The sequence below is a fragment of the Puma concolor genome, chromosome C1, assembly GCF_028749965.1.
Source record: "Puma concolor isolate L17-30 chromosome C1, mPumCon1.1.hap2, whole genome shotgun sequence".
In the NCBI taxonomy this organism is placed as follows: domain Eukaryota; kingdom Metazoa; phylum Chordata; class Mammalia; order Carnivora; family Felidae; genus Puma; species Puma concolor.
Window position 1 is genome coordinate 112,649,328 of NC_141674.1, and position 26,396 is coordinate 112,675,723.

At 42.0% G+C, this 26,396-nt stretch overlaps 1 long non-coding RNA gene across 2 annotated transcripts; it reads left to right on the top strand.

Annotated features, from left to right (window-relative positions):
- Positions 1 to 5,908: 5,908 nt before the first annotated feature.
- Positions 5,909 to 26,396, top strand: LOC147578394 (uncharacterized). 2 transcript variants are annotated; one of them, XR_015254258.1, is made up of 4 exons: positions 5,909 to 6,215; positions 7,223 to 7,285; positions 20,028 to 20,164; positions 25,889 to 26,396. It is a non-coding gene; the product is annotated as an uncharacterized LOC147578394 (long non-coding RNA). The 2 variants fall into 2 exon arrangements; XR_015254257.1 differs by lacking the exon at positions 25,889 to 26,396 and having other exon boundaries at positions 20,028 to 20,242.

Below are 26,396 nucleotides of genomic sequence, written 5' to 3' on the forward strand. Positions count from 1 at the left end.
CGACACTTGCCAAAAGCCCATATTGTGCTGGGCACTTTTTGTACACCATGACATGTCAGCCTCAGGTCAGGCCTCAAGAGTCAGCCTTTTCACCCCTGTCTTATCAGTGAGCAAAGTGGGAGGTGTAGTAAGTGGCAGAGTGGGCTTTCAAATCAGTGCTTGTGATTCCAGTGGCTGTGTGTTTCATCCCTTTGCTGTGCTGCTCCAGAGAGGGAGGCCCACAACCCCTTCTGCCTTGTAAGGCCTGGCAGGCTTCCCTGGGCAGTGGGAGCTCAGCAATGGCAGCCACTGTTGCCGTTGGGAAGGAGAGCATTTGCTGAGACAATCAGGCATTTGCACAAGGCAACTCAGCAGGGCTCAGTCTACCACCTCCATGTATTTTCCTCTGTTTATCCTTTCTTTGGGATGTTCCTTTGTCTCTCAGTGTCCTAGCAAACATACAGACCTGGCAGAGACCCTGCCTGACATCTGTGGCTTCTTATATCAGGGCTCAGGACTGTGGGTCAGTAGCAAGGTGGGCTCATTGCCCTTGCCCTGGTTCCTGCCCCTGACTGCCCCTCCCAGGTGACAAGGTTGAGTCAGACAGGAAACAAATGTGGCTCTCGGCACACAGCTCCACCACCTGAGGATGGGAGTGGGGAGCTACTGTCTCTCTATCACATACTTAGAGAACACCGCTTGTTCCAATGATCCGTTGTTGCAGTAGAAACTTCTCCAGTTCAGTGGCTTAAAACATCACTCATTTTGTTATGCTCATGATCTGAGGGTTGGGAATTTGGACAGGGTTCAGCGGTGTTGTTCTTCTGCTCCATGCGGCACTGATTAGTGACATTCAGCTGGCAGCTCAAGATTCCAAGGAGGCTTCTCTTACATGCCTGGTGTCCTGGGGTGGGGTGTAAGGTAGAGGGCTGACTGGGCTTAGGTGGGCACCTCCTCTCTGTCCAGGTGGTCCCCCTAACTAGGTAGCAGGACTTCTTACGTGGCAACCCAGGGCTCCAAAAGTGAGTAGTCCAAGAGATGAGCTGTTGAAGTTGCCAGTCTTGAATCCCGGGGCCTGAAAACTGGCACCACATCACTTCTGACATCTTCCATTGATGAAAACAGACACAGAACCTGTCCAGTTCAAAGGGAGCAAACACATCTTCTGATGGGAGTGTCAGAGGATTTGTGGCCATCTTAGATCTACCACAACACTGGAAAGGTATATTAGACACTTACACCCCTCCCAGGGTCTTGCCTGTCCTGCCCCACCTTGCCTCATGGCAGAAGCCACTCTTCCCGGGCAGCTGGTGAGAGGGAAGTTTCTTTATTAAGATATGAGGAATAAGATAATCAAATCCATGTGAACCAACATCTCAGTGGGGGATGGGAGTCTGGGGAGCACAGACACGTACATTTCTCATTATGGCTTTTAGGAAGTTGTACTTGATATTTTGGATTCAACTGCAAAAAACTAAGATGATTTGGTATCAATCAAATCAATACAACAGGTGTTTAGTGTTTTGGGTCCTGTGATATTGCCAGTCACTTTATAATAAACTTGTTTGAGTCTGTTGGTCCTGGTGTATATTTGTTTTCTGACGTTTCTGTTACTTCACTGCTATTCCATTTTTTTTTGCTACTTTCATAAGCAAAACCTAAATTATCACTTCATTCCATCCCATCCCATCCCATCCAAATCATCCCATTCCACACATGTTTTCCAGCCAGCCGAGTTCAGCACATCCATTATCTGTCCATTCCACACCATCTGCCTCAAACTTTTAATCATTCCCATGCTAGTCCACATTAGCTCATTCTTGGATTCATTACAAACTACCCAACCCACCATGCTGTTCACTGGGTCCAGTTTATCACCCACAGTGCTCCTACTGAGGGTCTGCAAGGTAGTGATCACCACAGGAAATACAGTATAAGCCCACCATGTGATGGCAGCCATCCTAGGGGTGAACGGCCCATCTGACCACAGGGCATTGTGGATGCTGGAACTAATTGTGGGGGCTCAGGTCGTGTGAGTGTGTGCTCTTAGGAGAGGTGAGAGCCACTGGGGTGTCATCAGATGCACAGGAAAATAATTAACATTAAAAAATTCCTTTGCTCACTATTCCTTCATTTAACAATGACTTCATCTTTTATTGTGGAAAATTTCAAACATTCCAAGAAAAGAATAGCAATCCTCGTGTACTCATGGCATGTGACAAATCTCATTTCATCCATTCTCTCCTTGAGTATTTTGATACAAATTCTATATGTCATATTATTTCAGCAGTAACCACTTCCATATGTATTTCCAGCTTATAGTTTAGGCATAGTCACGATACCAAAAGGAACCTATCAAAATAAGTATTTATTCTTTAATATCAGAATATGTTCTGATTTCCCTAATTGACTCAAAAATGTCTTTTTTATCTCTGACTCATTTGAATCAGAATTCAAACAACATTTGGTTGCTTTATATCTTATGTCTCTTTTAATCTCCCCTGCTCCTTTTACATGACCCTCCCTTTTTTGTTTAAGAAACCCCATCACTTGTCCTATAGGACTCAGGATATGGTGGCTCCTTGCTGCATCCTGGTTTTCTCTGGGATGTTATTCCCTCCATATTCCTCGTAAACTGGCAGGCGATCTATATGCCTGATTTGGCTCATGTTTGCTCTCTTTGCAGGGTGCTCTTGGGGTGCTAAGGACTTCTTGCCATGTCAGGTGGCTCAAGGTGTCTTGTTGTCCTACGTTTCCTGCTGGGTGGATCTGTGTTTTCAGCCTTATTCATCTTTGATAATGCCCCTTGTCTGCTTTCTACCTAATGATTTTAGCACCCATCCACTGTCATTACTCAGATCCATTATTTTATTAGGGCTTGCAAAATGGTGCTTTTAAAATTCTCTCGATCATTTTGCTTTTACTAGCTGGAGTTCTTTAATAAAGAGAGATTTTCCTTATGAAATATTATTTACTCTGAAATGCCGTTTGTGCAGAAGGGACAGAAAAATGCTCGATTTTTGCCCTTTATCAATTTTTAGAAAAATGAGTTTATTCCCTAGCAACCTCCTACAAGGACCAATGAGGGGTTTTTGCTTATTTGTTTGCTAAATATCATAAAATCAGATTTAAAAAATCTTAATAACACTGAAATTTACTAATTTTTAGGTAGGATACAAGGAAACAGTAGATACAGACATAGCACTATAGAACTGATATCTTCCAGAGATCTGAGATCTGAGCCATCAAGTGCAGCTTCAGAAAGAAAGAAAAAAGAAAAAAGTCCCTTTTTCTGAACTGGAACATGTTTCCAAGTAACAGATGAGATCTAATGATGTGTGCAGTACAAGTTAGCACAAAGAAAGCCACTTAGATTTTGGACTTCTTCATGTTCATTCTTCATTATTCTCTTAGGCTGAGAGCCTTTATGACTATGTCTTGTTCAGTCAGCTGCATCCCATAAATCCATAATCCCAAGTTTATTTGTAAAGAGCAGCCTATACAGACCAAATATATCCTGCTAGAAACATTCTTATATAAGGACTTCCTTATTTGTCTGTGAGCCAGGCTCTGCCACTTGTTAGCTGTATGACTGTGCAACTTGCAACCCCTCTGAAAGCATCATCTATGACTCATCTGTGGAGGGGGATTAAAATCTACTTCATAAGGTTGATGATGATTAAATGGGGCAATCTTGTCATATAACTTATTACAGTGCCTTCATAAAAACATAAAAGATGTACGTGCCAGCCATGAAGACACATATTTGATAATATGTAGCCATATTGGTTCCAGGACACACATAATAAATTTATAGATACAACACAAGGCTAGTTATGTTTCCTTTTCACAGATGTATCCCATCCCTGAGAATAGTGACGACAGGGTGCCTGGGTGGCTCAGTGGGTTAAATGTTGTCGGACTTCGGCTCAGGTCATGATCTCATGGCTGGTGTGTTCGAGGCTGGGGAGTTCAAGTGCCGCATCGGGCTCTGTGCTGACAACTCAGAGCCTGGAGCCTGCTTCGGATTCTGTGTCTCCCTCTCTCTCTCTGCCCCTCCCCCACTCACACTATCTCTCTCTGTCTCAAAAATAAATAAATATTAAAAAAATTAAAAAAAAATAACAGTGACTGACACATGGCAGACATTCAGTAAACATTTTTTGCATGTATGAATGAATGAATACGTATAGCTTAAGTTACATGGCTTCATCTTGTTTTTTCTGTATTCCTTCCCATGAATATCTGCCATCTTGAAATTAAATAACTACTATTATTCTAATACATATTTTTACCTTCTGTTGTACATTCAGAATGCACTCAAACATTCTTCTGTTTTTATTGTGGTAATATGCATGACATAAAATGTACCATTTTAACCATTGTAAAGTACAATCCAGCAACATTTAGTAAATTCACAGTGTTGTGAAACCCTCATTACTATTTAGTTCCAGAGCTCCTTCATTCCAAATGGAAACGCCGTCCTTAGTAAGCACTCCCTCCCTGTTCCCCACTCCTGCCAGCCCCAGGCATCCACTAATCTGCTTTCCCTCAGTGTGATCTGTCTATTCTGCACATTTCATAGAAATAGAAGCATATAACATGTGGCCTTTTGTGTCTGACTTGTCTCTTTTTAAATAAATGTTTTATTTTAGAATAATTTTAGATTTATAAAACAGTTACAAAGACGGTACAGAGTTCCCATATACCCTACATTCAGTTATAGATGTGTTTACACTCACGAATTTTCTGTATTTAATAGATTTTAATCCATTACAGACTTTATCTTTTATGGTGCTTGGACTGCCTCATCTTTGGCTGGTGGGAGCCCATTCAAGTGTGTCCTTTTTGACTGACATATTTATGGACCTAATGAAGAAAACCAGTGTTGGGGATAACACCCAGAGGCAGCTGTTGATTAGGAAGTATGTGTGGTTTGGGTGGGGAAGGACAGTTGAGGGCAGGAAGGATAAGACTTTAGAGTAGTAAGACAAAAATAAGATGCTAATTCGATTTGTAGGGAAAATGGCACTTTGTACAAGATGCTCTAGAGGTTTGAACTCTGCTAGCATGACTCCCACTGGGAGGAGATTGTGTCCTTATTAACAAATGCAGGCTGGCTTCGTACCCTGGGGCCATGGGGAACCAGGGCCTGCTGGGATGCTCTGCCCATGGTCATTAAGCAGGCCCACTGCCAGCCTCTCTCAGAGCTCATCAGCCGCAGGCTCTGGGAATGATTAGAAAGTGCTGCGGGGCACTAGGATTCCTCTATTCAGTTGGCAAGTGCTGTTGCCGTTCCCTACGTGCATCCAGCAGCCAGGGAAGGTGTGGGGGAGATGGATAAACCTGAGATTGCCTCATGTGTGGAGGGGAAACAGGCCAGAGGACCAACACAGAAGAGGTGCCTGCCCAGGAACAGGCTTTGGGCTGCAATTGTGCAACTGCTTTCTACTTTGATTCTCACCATAGAAACTTGCACGTGTTCTGTGTGGCCAAAGATGGATGCTTTGGGATAAGAGGGGGGAACGGCACCTTTCTTGTCCTCAAGGAACTTACAAGGAAGGTTAGCTGCAATGGCAGGCTGTCTATGAGTGGTTAATAGGACAGGACCAGAAATCCTGCTAGAGCTGGACTGTGCCATGGGAACATGCAGAATATTTATGGTAGGAGGCTGGAGATGGAAGTGGCATCTCATCACAACTCTTTGTCAGGTGGTGGTGTGCACCCATGCTGGGCTGGCTAGGAAGGCACCTCTAGGGTCCCCGTCTCTGCCCAGAACCACCAGTGATGACGTTAATGCAGACTCACTGTGGCAGAAGCCATGAGTTAGAGAGAGTGCTTAGATGTTTGTGTGCACAGAGCAAGGAGGTATAAAGGTCAGCAAAGGCTCTGGGACCTGACAGACTTCTTGTGTGACTGTGGGCGGCTCTCTAAGTCCTCACCATCAGAAGAAATGTCATCTTCTCTCTCCGGGTCATTGTGAGAAAACAATGAGAACATGCTTGAGCCTGTTCAGAGCAGGTGCTCAGTAGCAGTGGCTGACACGAGTAGAGGCTTACTAAACACACCCAAGAGTGATGATGAGAGTCACTGCCAGTTCCCTTCAAGGGAAATGTGTTGGGGTGGGATAGCCAAGGTCACCGTGAAAATAGAGATGCATGGCGAGTCTCAGCATACAGCTCAAGTCCCTGGGAGACCACAGGGGAAGAGGAGAAGGGCCTGCACTGAAGGCCAATGTGAGTTCCTAGTGCTGCAGGGCTCTTCTCTCCAGCTTCGGGTGTTTAGTGCTCCCACATATGTCTAGGAACTGTGGCTCTTATGCCGCAGTTGACAATTGTCATGCCAAAAGGAAGGGGCATCCTTGGGTGGCCTTTCTTTGTCAGGCGGAAGCTCACTCAGCACCTGAGGCTGACCCATTAATGATCCAACAGAACTATCTTGTGAGGATGGCCTGGGCGGGAGGTGGGGTGAGCCAAGGCTTTGCCTTTAGGGTCCTTCCCAAATTTCTGGTGAAGCAGGACACAACCAGGTGAAGATAATTCATGTAAGATGAATTGTAATGTGATTAGGGCTTCTTAGAAGAGAGAGCTCTGAGCTGCCACAAGGACAGGTAGAATTTGTATAGAGGAAGCAGAGAGGAAAGGCATTCCAAGTGAGTGCCATGATAATGCATTAGAGTTGAATCAGGAGACCTGGTTCTAGTCTTAGTTCCACAACTCATTAGTTTTATGACCATGGTCAAGTCACTTAGTGTCTCTGAGCCTCAGTTTATTCATACAATGGACATGATGGCACCACCCTCATAGGGTTGTCATCAGGATTAAATGGGATTGCATTGATAAATCCTGGCACCCAGGTTTTATGTTAAGTCCATGGGAAAGAATGGGCATGGAGCAAACAGGTCTTCATTGAGCTTCCCCGGCATGGCCCAGAAGTGGGCTTCTGAAATTACATTTAAAAGTTTGTGTATTTGTTCTTTTCTTTGTTGCTGGAATAAATGTTTTATATATTTATCAGAATCTCAAGAGTCTGTAAATTGTGAAAGATAAAGGTACAGAGCTTTAGACTTTAAAAAGTGTATTTGCTCATTATCTCACTTGAGATCACACGAGCCCCATGTGATACGTTGAGAGTTATTATTATGTTTTATATTCAACAATTGAAATAACATTCCCAGAGACCTAGGACTGTTGGACTTCTGTGGGTAGCTTCTCCAGCGTCCTTCTCTTTTTCTCTTCCCAAGGGCTCCAGATTTCCAGTGGTGATCCACGTGTTTTCTGTGGTGTGGGAGGAAACTGCAGCCTAGGTAAGGCTGATCAGCACATTCTGTCTCAGTGACTGCTCTGGTTCATGCATGAACTTGTGACCCAAGAGTCTGGTCAGAATGAATTTCCCAATGTGTCACCATGAATTCTTGGACACATTTTCAGTGTCTTTCCATAGACTGTGTTGTAGGCAAGGTGAGGCTTGAGATTGCCACAACCATTTTGCTTCCATAAGCAAACCTCAGGAATAAGTTTGACCCAGAAGAACCAGATAGGCAGAGAAGAGTAGCTATATTCCTGACCAAAGTGCCCCAATTAACTCTATATTTCTTCATACACGTGAATCATAAATTCCTCTTAGTAGGCCAATATGAATTTTCTATTATTTGAGACCAAAAATCTCCTAGTCAATTAGGTGTCTTGGTTAAGATCACACAACACACCGGTGACAGAACTGGGGTATGAACCCAATAGCCTTTGGTTCCCGTTAACATAACAACCCTTTGGTTCTCCCCTCCACCAGTTGGTCATGATCATTCCTGGGTTCGTTGACACCTCAGCCTGCCTCTTAGGTGTCAAATTCCTATGAATTCACTTCTTGATGGACAAACAATGCTTTTAAAATCAGGTTCTTAGGTGGCTTCTCTTATAAATCCAAGGAATAACTCATGGAACTAGGATTTGGTGAACTGTTCTATCCCTTCTGGGAAATCTTGATCTCTCAAAGTCTAGATGGAAGGGATAAGCAGGGTTCCTGTTCTGCTCACACTCTGCTCTTTCCTCCTCTCATCAAATGCATATTGAGTGCCTCCTCTGGGCAGGGTCTGTGCTTATTATGGGCTGTATTAGTAATTGAAGCATATATGACCCTGCCTTGTGGTCCTTACAATCCAGTGGAAGACTTTCTGGCATTGGAGGTCATAAGGAGCAGGCTGCTGGAGGCAGATGTAAAGGCAAGTGGGATGTATTCGGACCAGGGAGGTGTGGCCTCAAGGAATCTTCCATGGCTGGGTGGCGATGGGGCTCTGTGGGGGAGCCAAGGTCCATCTGCAGGTCTGGGAAACCCCTGCACTGTACCTGCTATATGTCCTGTGCTTTCTAGTGGAGTGATAGTGGCTGTGCCATGGAAAGGGCATTGGTGTAAGTGATTGGACCTTGGAAAGTACATTAAATGTTCAGAACCTTGGTTTTCCATATAATAAGTGTATACCCTTACTTCATAGTGTCCTCGTGATTATTAAGACAACGTAGATAAATATACGTTCTAGTAACGAGCACATAGTAGATATTCCATTTAAGTATTTAAGTATCGTTTTCTATGTCACCCTTGTAGCACCATGCCCCCTCATTCATAAAACAAGAATATCTTCCAAAAAACCTCTAGACTAAGCATTACTGGGAAAGAAAATCACTATTTTCTGTATCATCTCATCCCTAAATCACAAAGCTTAATCTCAAGGATTTATTTGCGTGCTGTATGTCTTTAGGGATAATGTTATCATTTATTGCAGTTGGTGTGGAGAGAGCTGAGGGGAGGGCTAAAGAAGAATGAGCACTAAACCTGGCTCTGTGCTAACTGCTGTGTAACCTTGGGAAAGACACTTTACCACTCTGAGTCTCAGTGTCCTCTTCTGTAAAATAGAGATTATTTTTACTTACGGCTGAGAATATGGGTGTAGGTTTTACTAGAACCTTTGCCTTTTCCAGAAAGGCAGCCTCACTGTATCAGATGTTTGTTTGTTTCTTTGTGGCTTCTGTTTTCTTGGATGTAAATGCATTTTTTCCCCATAAGATCACTTTGGGATTGGTTAGGATCAAAGGAACATGAGAGAAAAGGGCTGGAGGGGCAGGTGGCCCAGGCCATGGAGGAACCTCAGTCTACTTGTTAGCTCTGGGATGGGCCAGCTTGGCTTCTCAGACTTATGGGGGCTTCATCTGCCAGGTAAAATCATGACTCGTCCCATGACTGGCTGCTTTTCCAGGGCTGGTGGATGGCTGCAGCCTTGAGCAGAATATAATCCCTGAAGAAGCCAGTCAAGTCTGCATAACCCCCTGGGTGTGGCCTCACTGGATAATCAGAGACAGCTCAGTTTCCTGTACTCATAGGACAGTGCTGTTGTAGGACCAAAAGAGAGATGGATAGAAATGCGTCTTTTTTTTTTTTTTTTTTTAATTTTTTTTTCAACGTTTATTTATTTTTGGGACAGAGAGAGACAGAGCATGAACGGGGGAGGGGCAGAGAAAGAGGGAGACACAGAATCGGAAACAGGCTCCAGGCTCTGAGCCATCAGCCCAGAGCCTGACGCGGGGCTCGAACTCACGGACCGCGAGATCGTGACCTGGCTGAAGTCGGAGGCTTAACCGACTGCGCCACCCAGGCGCCCCAGAAATGCGTCTTAAAAATGCCAGGTGTCCTCTCTTTCAATCACTTGAGATTTGACAGCAGGTTGGAACCAGTGGGCTCCCATTTCCTCATATCAGCTTGGATCATGACTCTCTCTCCAGTGATAGGGAAGGGGAGTTAGAAATTGGAACTCAATAGATTGGACATCATGTCATAAACAAAACAAAGTGAAAGTATATTTTCTTCTCATTCCATGGGACTGACGTGAGGAATGATCTGATTCGTTTGGAGAATGTAGCATGCTCTGGGGTGTGCGTGAGCTCCTTCTTCTCTCAGGACATGCTAGGTTGGAGCCATAGCTCATTTCAAAAGGTATTCCGAGTCGAGTGGAAGGTAACACATGAGTTGGGTGTCCCATTTCAAGGTCAAATTGTGTGCTTATCCTTCAAAGTCTTGGGAAATCTTTCAAATGCCTAAAATGTACAAAAACAGCAAAAGTTTAATATAGTTGCTTCCAAAGAGTGGTTAAGTGTCCAAGTGTGAGTTCTAGTCTTGTCATGTGGTGTGTGTGTGGAAGCTGTCTCTTTTTTGTTTTGTTTTGTTTTTGAATCTTGTTACCTCCAGAGGAGGATTTGCCCCACTTTCCTTCTTTGAGTATGGGTTACAGGGAGGAAACACAGACATGGACACACAGCAGTGGGTCTGTGTGACAAAAAAAGAAGAAAAGCAAAGAGCCAAGGAGAAGAAGAGCAGAGAAGAAGTGTCAGAACACAGAGAAAAAAATTCCAGAGGAAACTAACGAAAGAGGGAAAAGCTACATAGTGTCAGACTTTTAAGAAGATGAGCTATCCCCACTCCCATCAGGGTATCAGGGTGACTGAAGAAAGGCCAGCTTGTGCACAGCCAGGAGGCACATGGTAGGGCACTGAGTAGCCAGGGAGAGCTGGGCAGAAGGAGAGAAGGTGAGCACAATGGGAGAGAGCAAGAGGGAGGCAGACACAGAACAGGAACCCTCTGCCTCTAGCCACTGTGTGACAAGGGCAGGTGAATGAGGGCATGGGGCCAGGAGCAAAGAAAGAAATAAGAAAAGAAACACCCTCACTGTCACTGCTACCCAAAATGATGTTAAGTTTGTGTCCCAGGGGAGTTACAGGAGGGCACCGGGCTCTGGTCTTCTGAAGCCACTTCTCCACCTACATGCACTGGGGCTTTAAAGGGGCAAGTAGCATCTTTACCTGGGATTATAGCCACTTCTCAGAGGCTGGCCAGTTATGCTTACCTTCAGCACTAGTGGGTGGACAGTGAACGCTTGCTGTTCATTGGCACTGAGTCTTCTTGGCTGACAGGTGGTGGACTGTCCCTGGACAGGGGAGGGGGGTGCCCAGGGCACCTAGATCCACCTGAATTCTCCTCTGGTCTTAGACCCTTCCCCAGGGCTTGGAGGATCTCCATGAAAGAGTCCCAGCTCTCTTATGTTTTGGAAAATGCTTTTAGTTATAGTCAAAACAAAACAATCTCTCATTATGTAACAAAACTTGCTGGGTCCCAGTTCTGGGGAGATGAACTTGCTCAGTGCCTGGTCTCTTTTCTGTGGCTCATGTTGAGGACCCCTCAGCACGTATACAGTCTTCTCTCTGAACTGACCCTGTGCCTTGAGGGATCAGGGTGACTGCTGGTAATGTCTTCTTTACTTTATTGATCCGTTGGGCTCTGCCAACTCTAGGTAGAAAGGACCAGGTCACACGGTTCCCTTTAGTTCTTCAAAACATTGGAACTTATGACCTTTGGAATAGAGATTAACTTTCTATTAATCTTTTCTACAGTCTTCCAAGTTCACTTTGCTTCTTCTGAAAAAAAAAAAATTCTTCTGAAGGCAGAAGAAGCACCCAAGATTTAATTACAGACTGAATATAATGGTCCTTAGTAGAAGACAGAAGGGGTTCTTAATAAGAGAAAAAAGTCCAGGGATCCTGATGCCGACAACATGTGTCTCTTCTCCCATGAAGACTCATGCCTAAGTGCCTCAAATTTTAATTCTTCAGATGCTGCAGATGAGTTTTTCCTGAGAAAGAGAGAGAGAGAGAGAGAGAGAGAGAGAGAAGGGAGGTGCAAATGGCAGAGACAGATAAGTGCTCACTAATTCTTGGGAGACACTGATGGACTGCATTTTCCCACCTCCACAGATATTAAGTATGGCCATGTGATTGGGTTCTAAGCAATGGAAGTCATGTCTATTGCCTCTAGATTCGGCATCCAAGACTCCCCCCGTATCCCTTCATGCCCTTTTCCCTTCTGGCAGGTGGAATGAAAGAGACCCTGAAGGTGCCTCCTTAGGCTGGGTTCCATGGAAACAGACTTTGAGAAAGAGATCCGCATGTAGGTTTATTGCATGGTGCTCTCGGGAACAACACATGTGCAGGAGAGCATGACTGGACGGAGAGTTCATCTAAATTCAGTCTCAGCAAAGGCCTTAGCTGATCCCAAGGGCTGCTCCGAAGTTGGACTGGTCCTTTAGAGATGCCCCCAACTGGGAAAAGGAGGCTGGGGCTTTGTATCCCAAGTCACTGGATGTGGGCTCTCTTCTGGGGGGAGGGGGATGCGGATAACCTCAGGTAAGGCAGCATCCTTTGCCTATACCTCAAGAGGATCTCAGCCGTGGGCCCCCCAAGAGAAAATGCTCCTCAGCACCTAGGCCCGGAGGTACCTGGAAAGTATACCTCAGCACTCACCACGGTGACATCGAAAGTCTGAGTTGAAGGTGGCAGAGCTCTGTTGTTCAGGGTCTGTGAGTGACTGTCTCATTCCTTCCACGGAAGGTGGGATAGAGAATGAAGATGTGAGAGAAAGCATATACTATTCTGGTTTATGTTGAGATTTCCACTTTAACTTTCTAGATGTCCATTGAAAATATGTTTGCCAGAAAGAAAAGCAATTGCAATAAATATTCTGTAAAGCTAGTCAAGGAGGAGGCTGATGAAAGAACAGGAAACTTACAGTGTCTAGGGCTTGCCACCTTATGGCTTCTTCCCACCTGGCCAGGTTTGGGGACCCACACATGGACACCTCCTTTTACCTCCTGTTATTCACAAGCTAAATATTAGCCTGTGCTTGGCAGATGCAGCTCCTGAGTTTCTTCTGATGTTAGCCTCCATATTTTAAAATAATATGCCTGACCCTGTGGTTCCTTATTTAATTTATCTAGTATCTATTTATTCCCCACTATGGAAGATAAGCTTTTAGTACTCAAACATCAGGGCCTATATCACCTCCTTTCTCCCACCATTCAATCAGTTAAATGATAATTTTTGGTTAAATCAGTATTCAGCGTTTACATTACCACGATAATGTACGTGTTGTTCATAGCTGATGTTACTTGCGTGCTATACATTCCATTTCTTGTGTGGTGTTTAACTTTTCTACTAGTTGATTATTGACTTTAAGAAACTGATTAGTTTTCTTCTACCTGTGAATAACTCTTCCCATATCTATGAGCTACCTAAAAGTCTCTCTCAATCGGGTCTGGCAATTAGGTGCTCTATTAGCTCTTGGCAGCTTCTCTGTTGGAACCCACCACCCTCAAATTTCCAGCTGGACAAGTTGCTTCAGGCCACCCACACAGCTGTTGCTCAGGGATTTCCATTCACTATCCTTGTCTGAGCTTTTCAAAGTCCTAAGAAAACATTTGAGATTTGGAAAAAAATATTGGCTCCAAAAATAAAATCACAAATTAGAAATAAACAAACATTTAACTAAATTGCATAATATCATGTCAACTAGTCAATTGCAACTCAACCCAACTCAACATTCCTTGACATGGCTCTCCAACTCTGATCTGGTCTGCATACCTGAATGGATCCTAAGAAGTCCCTGAAGATACCCCCAGTGCAGTTCTCTAGGTTTTTTTTTTTTTTTTCACATGGGTGTAGCTTCTATGAGAAACATAACGATCTGGATATGTTTGGCACCTATTCAAACCTACCCTCACAGAGATGGTGAAATCAATGGGAATCCAAGACTTTTTAGAGTTATTATTATTTATTATTTATTATTATTATTATTTTTTTTGCTGTTCTGATACCTGACTCCTTTACTTCATCTTCTCACCTGCCACTGTTATCAATCTCACTCTTTTGGTGTGATCCACAATATATTTTCTAAGATTTGAGTCCATTTCCTAGCTCTATCCTTAATCTCTCCACCTTGGATGAAGGATTCTAAAAATGATCCTTTGAGTGGTAACTTTATCGACCAAAGTAGCCTCCATATTCTTCCTCCTCTTGTGCTTATCTCTCTCCAGCGCCCGGAGGAAGGCCAGATCAAGAAAACAATCTTTCCAGTTGTTGATTCTGACAACAGTATTATCACATAGTGTTCTGGACATTTTGCCTTTGCTCTCCAGATTCATTCTTTACCTTTCTTCACCATGCTTTCAGTGCTAAGTGGCTGACCTGAATGGATTGCATTATACAGTTTCTCTTACCCTCTGCTTCCAGTTGGAAATTGCCCAATGGGGGCTCTGTAGGTGAGTGAAAGTATGGGAGTTTCTGTCAGACCAACCTTTCAGCTAGTATTTCTGGTTCTGGAAGCTGCTCCTTCTTCTTGCCAGCTAGCCATGTAACTTTTTTCATCATGAAAACAAAGTCATAGGCACAAGCCTTTCTGTAGATGCTCATGTAGCAGCTCAACCTCAAGAAAGACAGAAATTCCACATTGTTTCTGTGACTTAATTTTCATTTCATGTCTCCATTTTGCCAGGAATATACATATTTGATTTCAGTCAAATTGGTCTTCCTCCATTTTCCTTGGGTTTGGACTTACTTTGTTGTGTTATAAGTTTGGGAGTTAAAGGTCTCAGTGCTAAATTCTCATGGCAGCTCCTATTGATATGCCTTTCGTTCCATTTGGCCCTCAGTGGTCAGTCCACAGAGGCCACTGCTAAGTCATCCTTTGTGGTTTCCAGAATCATTTCAGACCTGCTTTGTTACTCTAAACAAACACATGACCTTTGTTCTCTGACTTATCTTGGGGCTATGCTTAGGAAAAGAGACAGATTATCTGCCTAACTCTTGATGATATAAATCCTAGCTAAGGGGTCTGTTATTTTCCACCCAGAGGAAGCAGGCTTCCTTTCATAGAGACTTCCAAAATGTCAATTCTTAACCCTTCCCCCTACAGTAGGAAATGTTTCCTCAGTTTGAGGAGTAAGGGGTAGAAAACCCTGTTCCATGTCCTCCTTGGTATTCCTAAATATATTGAATACAACCCGAACACTTTCTCTTCCCTTCAGAGCCTATAGATTTTTGAAATTCAAAATCCAGAAAGGGACTGGGTGTGCCAGGAAGGAATTTGGGGGGATTAAGAAAACCAAGAGCCATACGGAAAATAAATTACTTAAAAAAATTCTTTCTCCCACTTTACCCTCAACTGTGTCCTCTTGGGCAACATGAAGGAGAAGTGCTGATAAATGGTGAGCAATAGTTGGCTGAATCCTCCACAGCAAAGAAGAAAAATCCAGGGTGGACATGTGGAAGGGAGGTTGGAGAGGGGCCCCTTGAGGAGATGGAGGGCTTGTCTTTTGGTGTTCAGGTATATTGAGGGGCAAAGAGGACTGGACACAGAAACATCCACCAGGAATGAAGTCCCAGGTCAGGATTGGTTAAGACTGAGAGCTGCTTAGAGAGGCTAGGATAGGTAGAGGCAGAGAACAGTGAGACCTGTACTTGAAAAAGTGAGAGGGAAGCCTGTTATCATTTTGAGGATTGAGCCCAAGTCCTTGAAAAGGGCAATAATATCAATCATAACGTTTATGGGGGTGCTCAGTCCTGCTCATTTAATCCTTACTATAGCCCATTGAGGTACTGTGTATAATTATTCCCACTATTTTTGATGAGGAAATTGAGAACAGAGAGATTTTTGTCCTAACCAGGATCACAGAGTTAATAAATGAAAGACTAGGACTTATTTGTAGTTCTACCTCCTTCTAACCCCGAGTCTCAACTACCCTGCCTTTGCAGGAGAAAAATGTGGTTGTTGAGTCAATGACAACTTCAAGAGTCAGATGATAACAATAGTAATAATAAATGATGGTAATTAAATATATTAAATACTCATATCATTAGAAATGTCTTATGTTCCAGGAACTCTCAGGACCTTCTACACATCCTTATTTCCCTCACACATTCAGAAACAAAGTCTGAGTCACTCAGGAGAGTGTCTTGCACAAAGCAAATTAAACAATCCCCACTGCTCTTACTGCCCTCAATTTGAGTTCAGTTAAATTACTGGTTCTTTAGTACTTACTCACTCTTGGTTCTACTAAGACACTACTCAAAAGTAACTCTGGAGTTGATCTTCAAAATAATTCTTTTGAGTTGGACATCATAAAAATGGAGGAGTAGCCAGCTCCAAGCCCTTGTCTCCCCACACAAACACTGAAAAACAAGCAAAAATTGTCAGAACTAATATTGTAAAAACTCTGGAAAAACAGTAAAAAACTTACATCAATCAAGTGGAATTCAAGAAAATATATGTCAACATTAGGTGACCACAAGCTAGGAAACAAGGACTTCAGTAACCACACACAACAAAGAAAACAGTCTATGAAAAAAATTGTTAAATCATTAAATAAATGACTATAGGCTTCAACAATCAAGAAAAATAAACACATTTTGAGGTAGAGAGAGAATCTCATTTCCAGAGTTACGATTTTATAATACTCAAATGTCCAGTTGTCAACAACAACAACAAAGTTACAAGGCCTACAAAGACATAGTAACAAAGGGCCCTACAAAGAAATAAAATGAGTAGAAAGAAACATTCCCTGAGGAAAACTAGCATTGGACTTATTAGACAAAAACTTTAAAACAACAATCTTAAATATACTTAAAAAACAAAAGAAGAACATGGACAAAGAAAAAGGGCATTAAGAAATAAAGTATGAAAAATGATAATATCAATAAAGAGATAAGAATGATTAAAGAAACAATTTCTGGAGGTTAAAAGTACAACTGAAAAGAAAAATAAACTAAGGGGTTCAACAGTAGGAAAAAAGTATCTATGAACTTGAATATAGGAAATTTGCAATTATCAAGTCTAAGGAGCAGAAAGAAACATGACAGAACTTAAGTGATATATGCAACTCTATTAGGGGGACCAATATAGGTATTTTGAAAGTCCCAGAAGGAAAAGACATAGAGAAAGAAACAATGTTGAAGAAGTAATGAGCAAAAATCTTCCCAAGTCTTATGAAAGACATAAAGCTACACATCCAAGAAGCTCAACAAACTCCAAATAGGATAAAAATAAGAAAGAGACCAACACTGAGACACATTGTAATAGAACTATTGAAAGTCAAAGAGACAATCATGAAAGCAGTGAGAGAGAAGTGACTCATTATACACAAGGATCTTCTATAAGACTAACAACCAATTTCTCATGAAAAATCATTGAAACCAAAAGGAGTGGGATGACATATTTAAGGTGCTGAAAGAAAACAACCTGTTATTTGAGAATTCTATATCCAACAAAACTGTCCTTGAAAAATGAGGGAGAAATTAAGATATTCCCAGAGAAACAACAATTGAAGAAGTTTGTTACCACTGGACCCACCCTACAGAAAATGCCAAAGGGAATCCTTCAGGTTGAAATGAAAGGACACTAAGACAGCATGGGTAACAAGAGAAAAAAAAATAAATTGACCTTTGTAACAAAAAATATTTGTGCATTGTGGGGAATAAGTTTAAGAATTCCCTGAGCTTGCACCAATGGGTTAACAAGGCTTAGGGCAGAAAGCCACCTCAGGGTGAAAGCGCCCCCAGTGTAGAACAAAGCATAGAGCGGAAAGTTGCTTCCACAGGATGAAATTGTTGGAGAACAGGTAGAGGCAGAACCATAGGGCGAAAACACCCCCAGCATAGAACAAAGCATAGAGCAGAAAGCCGCTTCCACAGGATGAAAACGTCTGAGAGCAGGTAGAAGCCGAAAGCCCTTGCAGCAGGGCAAACATGTCCAGAGTTAATTAGCAAGAAAAATACCTTGTTAATCCTGAAGTATCATTCTCTATTTGTCTTAGCCCCTAGAAAAGTTAAGATAAACAGACACGGTGTCTGGTGCCTGCAATAAACAGCCGTTTGCTCGGCGCTGGGTCTTTGATTTGTCTTGACCCTAACCCCTAACACCTCATGCCTTTGAAACCCCCTTTCTCTCACACACATGAATCAATGATCACTGTTTTATTATCTCTTTCTGCACATCCATCACGTTTGAAAGCCTTCTGATCCTAATAAATATGGAGCAAGGACCCTTACTCAGGGCTCTTGTCTCCTCCCAGACATTAGCCTCTCTCATATTCAATTCTGCATCCATTCTCTCGCTGGACAAGACAGAACTCCAGACTCAAAGTCTGTGACAGTACATCAAGGGATATTTATCAAGAAAGTGAAGCAAAACCCCACAAAAATAGGAGAAAATATTTGCAAATCCTTTATCTGATAAAGGTCTGAACAACAAGACAAATGACTCTAGTTATTTGGAAGAGCAGTTGGGAAAATGGATAAAGGACTTAGACATTTCTTCAAAGAAGATATACACGTGGTCAATAGGTATATCATATTATAGGAAAAGCTGCTCAACATCATTAGTCTCTAGGGGAATGCAAATCAAACCACAGAGAGGGACCACTTCATATCCATTAGGCTGACTATAATTTTTTTTAAAAAGGGAAAATAACAAGTGTTGGTGAGGATATGGAAAAAACTGGAACCCTTATACACTGCTGGTGGGACTATAAGATGGTGCAGTCTCTGTGGAAAATAGTTTGGAAGTTCCCCAAAAAACTAAACATAGAATTACTCTATGACCCAATATTTCTGGTTCTAGATATATACCCCAAGAATTGAAAACAGGAACTCCTACAGTTTTTGTATGCCACTGTTTATTACAGCATTATTCACAATAGCCAAAATGTAGAAACAATGCAAGTGCCCATCAAAAGATGAATGGATAAGTTAAATGTTGTATATACATATAGTGGAATAATTTTTAGCCATAAAAAGGAAGTTTTAATGCATGGTATAACACAGATGAATCTTGAAAACATTATGCTGAGTAAAATAAGCCAGACCAAAAAAAAAAAAAAAAAAAAAAGGACAGATACTGTATGATTCCATTTATGTGAAATATCTTGTAAAGGACAATCCATAGAGACAGAAAGTAGATTAGAAGTTACCAGGGGCTGGAGGTAGGGGAAAATGGGAAATTAAGTTATTGCTTAATGGTCACAGAGTTTATGTTTGGGATGAGGAAAAAGGCTTGGAAATATATACTGCAGATGGTTGCACAACATTGTGAATGTAATTAATGCCTTTGAACTCTACACTTAAAAACAGTTAAAATGAAAATTTTTATGTTATGTATATCTTACTATGAGTTAAAAAATTAGAGAGTAAAAGAAAATTCTGTCATGAACACTATCAGTTGTTTTCTCAACATATATTCAGTCATTCTGATATATCCTTTGGTTGAGGAACCTAAGTTTCCTTGGTTTCTCTCAGTAACCAGCACCCAAAACTGGACCCAGGTAAGAGTGGCCCAATCATGATGGTCCCATCCTGATTGCTAGCGATTGGCTTAGGAAGCCAGGATTAAGCCAATCATACGTGGGATTCTTTGAGGACTGTTATTGGTCTAGTGGGGCTGCTCATGTAGCCTAAAATGGTTTAGTCAGACTAAAGAGAAAGAATATTCATCACATTATGAGAGGTTTACTTTCTCTCTTCTTTCCTCTTGATGAACACTGGAAGGAGTATACTTCCTAGCTAAGTACTTCATAAATGGAGACATGTATGTGGGGTGGGGTGAAAGTAGCTTTATGAAGGGTTAATGACCTTTTCCCTTCTATTCCTTATCTTACTATGCATATTCTAAAAAAACAATTGAGGCATTTATGTTTGGGATTTGTATTATATAGGTTCCACTGTATGTCCTAGTCTGTCCAAGTTGCAGGTGGTGGCTGAGGGTATTACTGAGGCTCCTGTCAGGGAGTCAGGGAGATCCTTGGAGATGGGATCTATTATTTCTCTGCTGCTGTGGAAGGTGAGCCCCCTCCTATCTGGAGCTTTGGAGATTCTCTCTGACATAGCTGAAAGACAGAGACCCTGCAAATTAAGTCACAAACACTTTCAGACTTGGGGGAAATTGATCATTTACTATGACATTGCAGAGTAAAATATAGAGGGAGAAAGCAGAGAGATTCTGGCTCTATTCTGACAACGTCATATTCTAAGTACCACAATATAGGCCTCATTTGAGCTCCATGCTGTGTGATTGATTCTATCTGACTAGTTCCCCACTGGGTCCCTGCCATTGGAGACAGACTAGCAGGGGTCTGTCTGGGCATGCTTATCTGGATATTTGTTTCTTCTTTTGTTTTATCTTCTCAGTGGAGGAAATGGCAAGGGGGTTCACCTCTTCACTGTCTGTTCCAGTACTTCTTACTTCATTGATGTTACCAGTGAACAATGCAGCTGCCACTCACAGCCATCCCGCTGACATCACTCAGCTTCCCTGAGGAGAAGAGGTGCTATTGATAAATGATGTGGGGACCACTGGGTAGCCATGTGGAAAAAAAACACCCAAAACTAGAACCACAATTTCATTTTCTTTCTTTTTTCTTTTTTTGAACCACAATTTCACTCTACCTCAAAATAAATTCCAGGTGGGTGAGAGTTTTAAACAAAAAAGTAAAATAAAACCATGAAATTAAAAGAAGAAACTATGCTAATAAACTTGAACATCCTGAAAAAAAAGGACCCATTTTAAAAAAGTTACAAAATATTATAATTGAAAGAAGAAGAGGTGGAAAGCTGTAACATTTCAATAGACACTAGATAAATAGACAGGATAGTTAAATAGTCCCTACCTCCAAAAAGACCCAAATCCAGATAATTTGTGAATTCCCATAAACTATCAATGAAGAGATGTTTCTTATCTTATTCCAGTTATCCCAGAAAGTAGAAAATAATATCAAGTTGCCAAGCTCATAGTTTAGCCACAGTTCCCAAACTGTATGAGAACAGAACAAAAAAAATGTAGATTTATTTCACCTTTTAGAATAGAGAGAAATCTTAACCAAATCCAACTTGAATTAACAAGTTCATTCAATATGCTCAAAGGTTTATCTCCAGAGTGTGGTGAAAATGGTCCAACGTTAAAAGAAAATCTCTCAATTTAATTATGTCAATATATGCAGACAAAAATTTCATAAAATTTAACACTTCATTATTATCTAATTTTTTAAATGTAAGGATGAATAATATACTTACAGAAAAGTATACAAATCACAAGTGGATAGCTCAATTAATGTTCATAAACTGAAACCATCCATGCAACCAGCACCCATAACCCTCAGTGTGACCCCTACACCCTGGACAAGAGCAACCACTGTCCTGACTTCAAATCGTCAAAGACATATTATCCAGTAAATGGTATTGAGACAACTCAGTAGCCATGTGAAAACAACAACAACAACAACAACAACAACAAAGTTGGCTTCACAGATTAGTTTTGTCTGGTTGCCCAGTATGAAATCACAGTTTCTGTCCTCCTTTGTGTTGGACTTCTTTCCCAATTTGAGGGCTGTAAGTTCCATCCATACTGTTGAATTCAGTTGTAGTTTATTCATTCTTACTGATGTGTAGTATTTCATTATGTGAATATGAGGCATTTTATTTATCCAGTCAAATAATTTGATAAACATGTGGGTTGTGTTCACTTTGGGGTTATTAATAATAATGGTGCCATGAATATTTTCATACATGATTATTGTTAAATTTATGTATGTATTTCTTTTTTGATTTTTATTTATTTTGAAAGAGAGAGGGGGGAGGGGCAGAGGATCTTAAGCAGCCTCTGTGCTGATAGCAGACAGCCCGTCGTGGGGCTGGAACTCATGAACTTCAAGATCATGACTTGAGCCAAAGTTGGATGCTTAACTGACTAAGCCACACAGATGCCCCCTTATGTATGTATTCCTTCTGTATGTACCTTGGAGTGGGATTGCAATCATAGGAAATGTATATATTCAACTTGGCTAAACAGTTTTCTAAGGTGATTGTCTTAGGTTGGAAGTAAGGTAAGGGTCGGAAGCAGACCCTGGGATGAGTATTTATGTATGTATGATTTATTAAGGATGTGCTCTCAGGAGAAATGAGGAAAGTAGTGGAGTAGGTAGGACAGAAAAGGGGAAGAGGCCAAGCAAGGACATGATTTAAAGCAAAGTTCTGTGGAACAGAGTGTCACTGACTCCACAAAAGACCTTGTGAGTATAAAATATGCCTCTGAGTTGTCCCAACCTGAGGCAGGTTCGCTGGACTTTCACACTCCTGTACCATTTGTTGGCCTAATGGCTGCCATGGGAGCATTTCTGGCTCTCTGTCCATGTGAGCTAAGTGATCTCAGTAACATAAGACCCATCCGCTTACAAAGAGTTGCAGGTGTGGGCAATTGGGGGCAAAACAGTGAAGCTTGGAAAGCACAGACAAGGGATGGAGGGGATCTGGGAGGAGCACTGACAGTGTCTGATACATGTTTGTACCAATCTACACTCCCAGCATCAGCCAACCACAGTCTACGCTCCCGGCATCAGCCAACCACAGTCTACGCTCCCGGCATCAGCCAGCCACATCCTTGTCAATACTTGCTGTGCCTTGTTGTGTTGTTCAATTTAGCCATTCTGGAAAGTCAGCAACAATTTAACAATGGAAAATGTTTTAGAAAAGAAGACTTACAAAGAGATTTCCTTAACTTGATAGAGTTTACAAACCAAAGCCAACAGCAAACATCAAAATTTGCTTAAAGCAAAAATTTTAGATACATTCTCTTTAGAATCAAGAAGAAATTATGGATGCCCTCTCTTGATGCCAGATTTTACACAGTATTAAAGTTCTCAAAAATACTATCCAAGTGGAAAAAGAACAAAAGTTATAAGAGCTGGAAGGAGAGGATAAAACTGTCTGTGTAGATAATTTTCTACATAGGAAACACAACACCGTCAACAGAGAAAAATTAAATCTATTATGAGTAGTCATTGGGGTTTCTAGATACAAGGTCAATTTACAAAAATCAATAGAATTTACCTTCAACATCAATAACCATAAAATATACAATATAAAATAATATATTCAAAATATTATAAAGACTATAAATTATGTAGAAATTGACAGAAATTACACAAAATATTAATGGAGAAAAATGTAAAAGTTAATTAAAGGACATAAAACATCTGAATAAATATCATGATTGAATCACTTCATGAAGGTGTTACTATCCTATTATTCTGTTAATTTAATACAATTCCAACAAAAAATCTAGCTTGATATTCTGAGGACTTCAACAGAATTATTCTTAAATTTATAGAGAAGAATGAATATTCATAAATGTTTAAGAGGATTTTGGGGAAAAAAGCAAGGAGGGGCATTTATCCTACTATTTATGAAGAGGTAGCAACATTATTATAATCACATATCACATAATCATTGGCATACAAACAGGCAAATAGACCTGGGACAGAGTAGAGATGGTTCAGCAACAAATCCATGCATATAGGATATGTGATGAAAGATACACATAAATCAACAGGCAGAGAGTATTGGGAAAACTGGGTACCTACCTTGACCCATATATGGTAGGGCAATTCAGATGTGGTAAAGGCCTAAATATGAAAAGTAAAACTATAAAACTAATGGAAGAAATAAGTGTGGGAGAATAAGTATGAATGGGGTCATACCTCTCAGAAAAGAGCAGATTGTTCTCAGAAAGGGAAATACAAATGCCTCTTAAACACAGAAAGATACTTCTTTTAAAGGTATTTGTTTACTTTATGTTTTATTATTATTTTTTAAGAATTTTGAGTAGGCTCCACACCCAACATGGGGCTTGAACTCATGACCCTGAGTCACACGCTCTACCAACTGAGCCAGCCAGGCGCCTCCGGAAAAAGACTTTCAACTTCACTCAAGTTAAGAGAAGATTAAATTAAAACTATAATGAACACATTTTGTTTTCACTTATTGGATTGGTAAAGATGCCAAAGTTCGATAAGCATTAAGCCACAGACAGTGGAATCCACCTAGCTGGCATTAGCAGAAATGGTTTTTGAGAAGGGAATGGTTTTGAGAAGCTGGCATTAGCAGAATGGTTTTTGAGAAGGGTGCTTACAAAATAGTTAAGACTCTAAGTCATGTCCTAGGAAAACTTCCCATGTCCAGGGTCACTCCGTCAAGATGGAAAAGGCTGTGGCTGCTGCTGCAGAATGCTGTGGGGGCCCACCACCCCGCTGTTGCAAACGTTGTTCAATTGGGAGACCACTCAGTGAACTAAGAAGCTGCCATTGCATAGCGTTGACTGGTGCAGCCACTCTGGAAAACGTATGGAGGTTCCTCAAAAAGTTAGAAATAGAACTGCCCTATGACCCAGCAATCACGCTACTGGGTATTCACCCGAAGAATACAAAGACACTGATTCAAAGAGATACATGTGCCCCTATGTTTATTGTATCATTAAAACAATAGCCAGCCTATGGAAGGAGATCAAGTGTCCATTGGTGGATGAATGGAAAAGGAAGAGGTTTTACACACACACACACACACACACACACACACACGCGCGCACACACACACACACACACACACACACACTGGAATATTAGCCACAAAACGGAACGAAATCTTGCCATTGGCAGCAACACAGATAGACCTACAGGGTATTATACTAAGTGAAATAGCTCAGACAGAGAAAGACAAATACTGTAAGATTTCATGGTATGTGATTTCATGGTGGAATATAAAAAACAAAGCAAACAAAACCAAACAGAGACAGACTCATAGATACAGAGAACAGCCTAGTGGTTGCCAGAAGGTGAAATAGAAGGGCATTGAAAGGGACAAACTTCCGGTTATAAAATCAATGACACAAGGATGCAATGTGTAACACAGGCAATATAGTTCACGAAACTAACACTTTTGCGTGGTGACTAACTGTAGCTGGGTTTATTGTGGCCACCACTTTGTAATGTATATAAATTTTGAATCACAATGCTGTACCCTTGAAACTAATATAATATGGCATGTTAACTACATTTCGATAGAAAAGAAAGAAGCTACCACTACAGCTGCTGGCTCTAATACCCCAGCCAAATGGGCGCCTCATGTTTTCCCTCTCTGCTCACAGGCTTCAGGTTCAAACTAGTTTGTGGTAGTACATCTGACTGGTGGAACTTGGCCATGTCTGGAGCCCTAGATGCTAAGGTATCTGGAGGGTGGCATTTTTAGCTCCCCATCCTTGGCATACTGGGGGTCAGGAATAGAGGGTGAAAAGCCAGTGAATGGATCCACCACTGGCTCTCTCAAGCATCTCTGGGGGAGGCTGCCCTCGCTAGTCTGCAAGGAACCAGTGGGCTTGGGTACTTGAAGGGCCTAATGTGTTTCTTCTGATCACTCTGTCACAAACGCAGAACTTTACTCTTCTTTGAACATAACTTTGTTTGCAGATATCTGTCCAAATGCATTTCTCTTTGCTAGTGACTTTCTGTGCTTGCTCCTGAGCCTGGAGAGATACAGAGGGGTTTGAATTGTAGCATTGCAGAAACAGCCAAGGTGATCCCTTTGCACGGAAGCACACACCTATGTCTCCTGCCCTTGGGTTCTAGTTCAGCTTCTGCTGTATGTCCCCAAGGCAAGAGATAAATTTTTCTTCTGGGTCTCAGTGAGATGGGAGGCTGGGACCAGTGTTTCCCCTGCATGGGAAAGACACTCAGACTTGTGGTGAATGGACTCCAGGAAATGTATTAAGTGAAAATAAAAGCAGGATTACTCTGGTCGAATTGAGGGGAACCTGGTGTATGGAGGGGAGCCCTGGCTTCCCAGTCCTCTGGCTCCTGGCTTTGGCAGTGGGCTTGAAGAAGCTCTGCAGAGGATAGTTTGAAAGCCAAGTGACTGGCCGCTTTCCAAGGTGACTTTCAGGCCTAAGGTATTGTTTCTTTTTTTTTTTTTTTTAATTTTTTTTTAACGTTTATTTATTTTTGAGACAGAGAGAGACAGAGCATGAACGGGGTAGGGTCAGAGAGAGGGAGACACAGAATCCGAAACAGGCTCCAGGCTCCAAGCTGTCAGCACAGAGCCCGATGCGCCCGACGCGGGGCTCAAACTCACCGACCGCGAGATCATGACCTGAGCCCAAGTCGGCTGCTCAACCGACTGAGCCACCCAGGCGCCCCCCTAAGGTATTGTTTCTACGTCTTTTGCAGCTAAGATTCCTGAGGCTGATTCCACCAGAGAAAGCAGCAGAAAACAACCAGCAAGCAATCAACACTCCAAATAGCACCCAGTTCCACGTATGCGGCAGACCTTCAGATACAGAAACCATTATTTTGTTTTATTTTTGTACATTGAACTAAATCAGGCTGTTGGAGATGTGTACCCTTCGTCACTACTGGAGGTCCCTGTTTTTGTCTAGGAACTCCTATGAGCAACTCAGCCTTGCTGCAGCCGAAGAACCTCCCTCTTCTGAGCTACCTCCACCATGCACACTGTTCCTTGCCTCCACCATCCAGGGCATACCAAGCACGAGCCTCACAGTCAGTGCCCAGTGCACACTGGCCTGAGAAGCTGCATTTCTCAGAGGTTTGACCCTCTGGGGATCCTGCAGTCAAGTGGAATGTGAGTCTCTGCTCTTTCAGAAGCTCCCAAATTCTTGGGGGAAATCTAACCCATCCCCTCCCCTCAATCACCCACCTCCTTCCCTTCTGCCTCTCT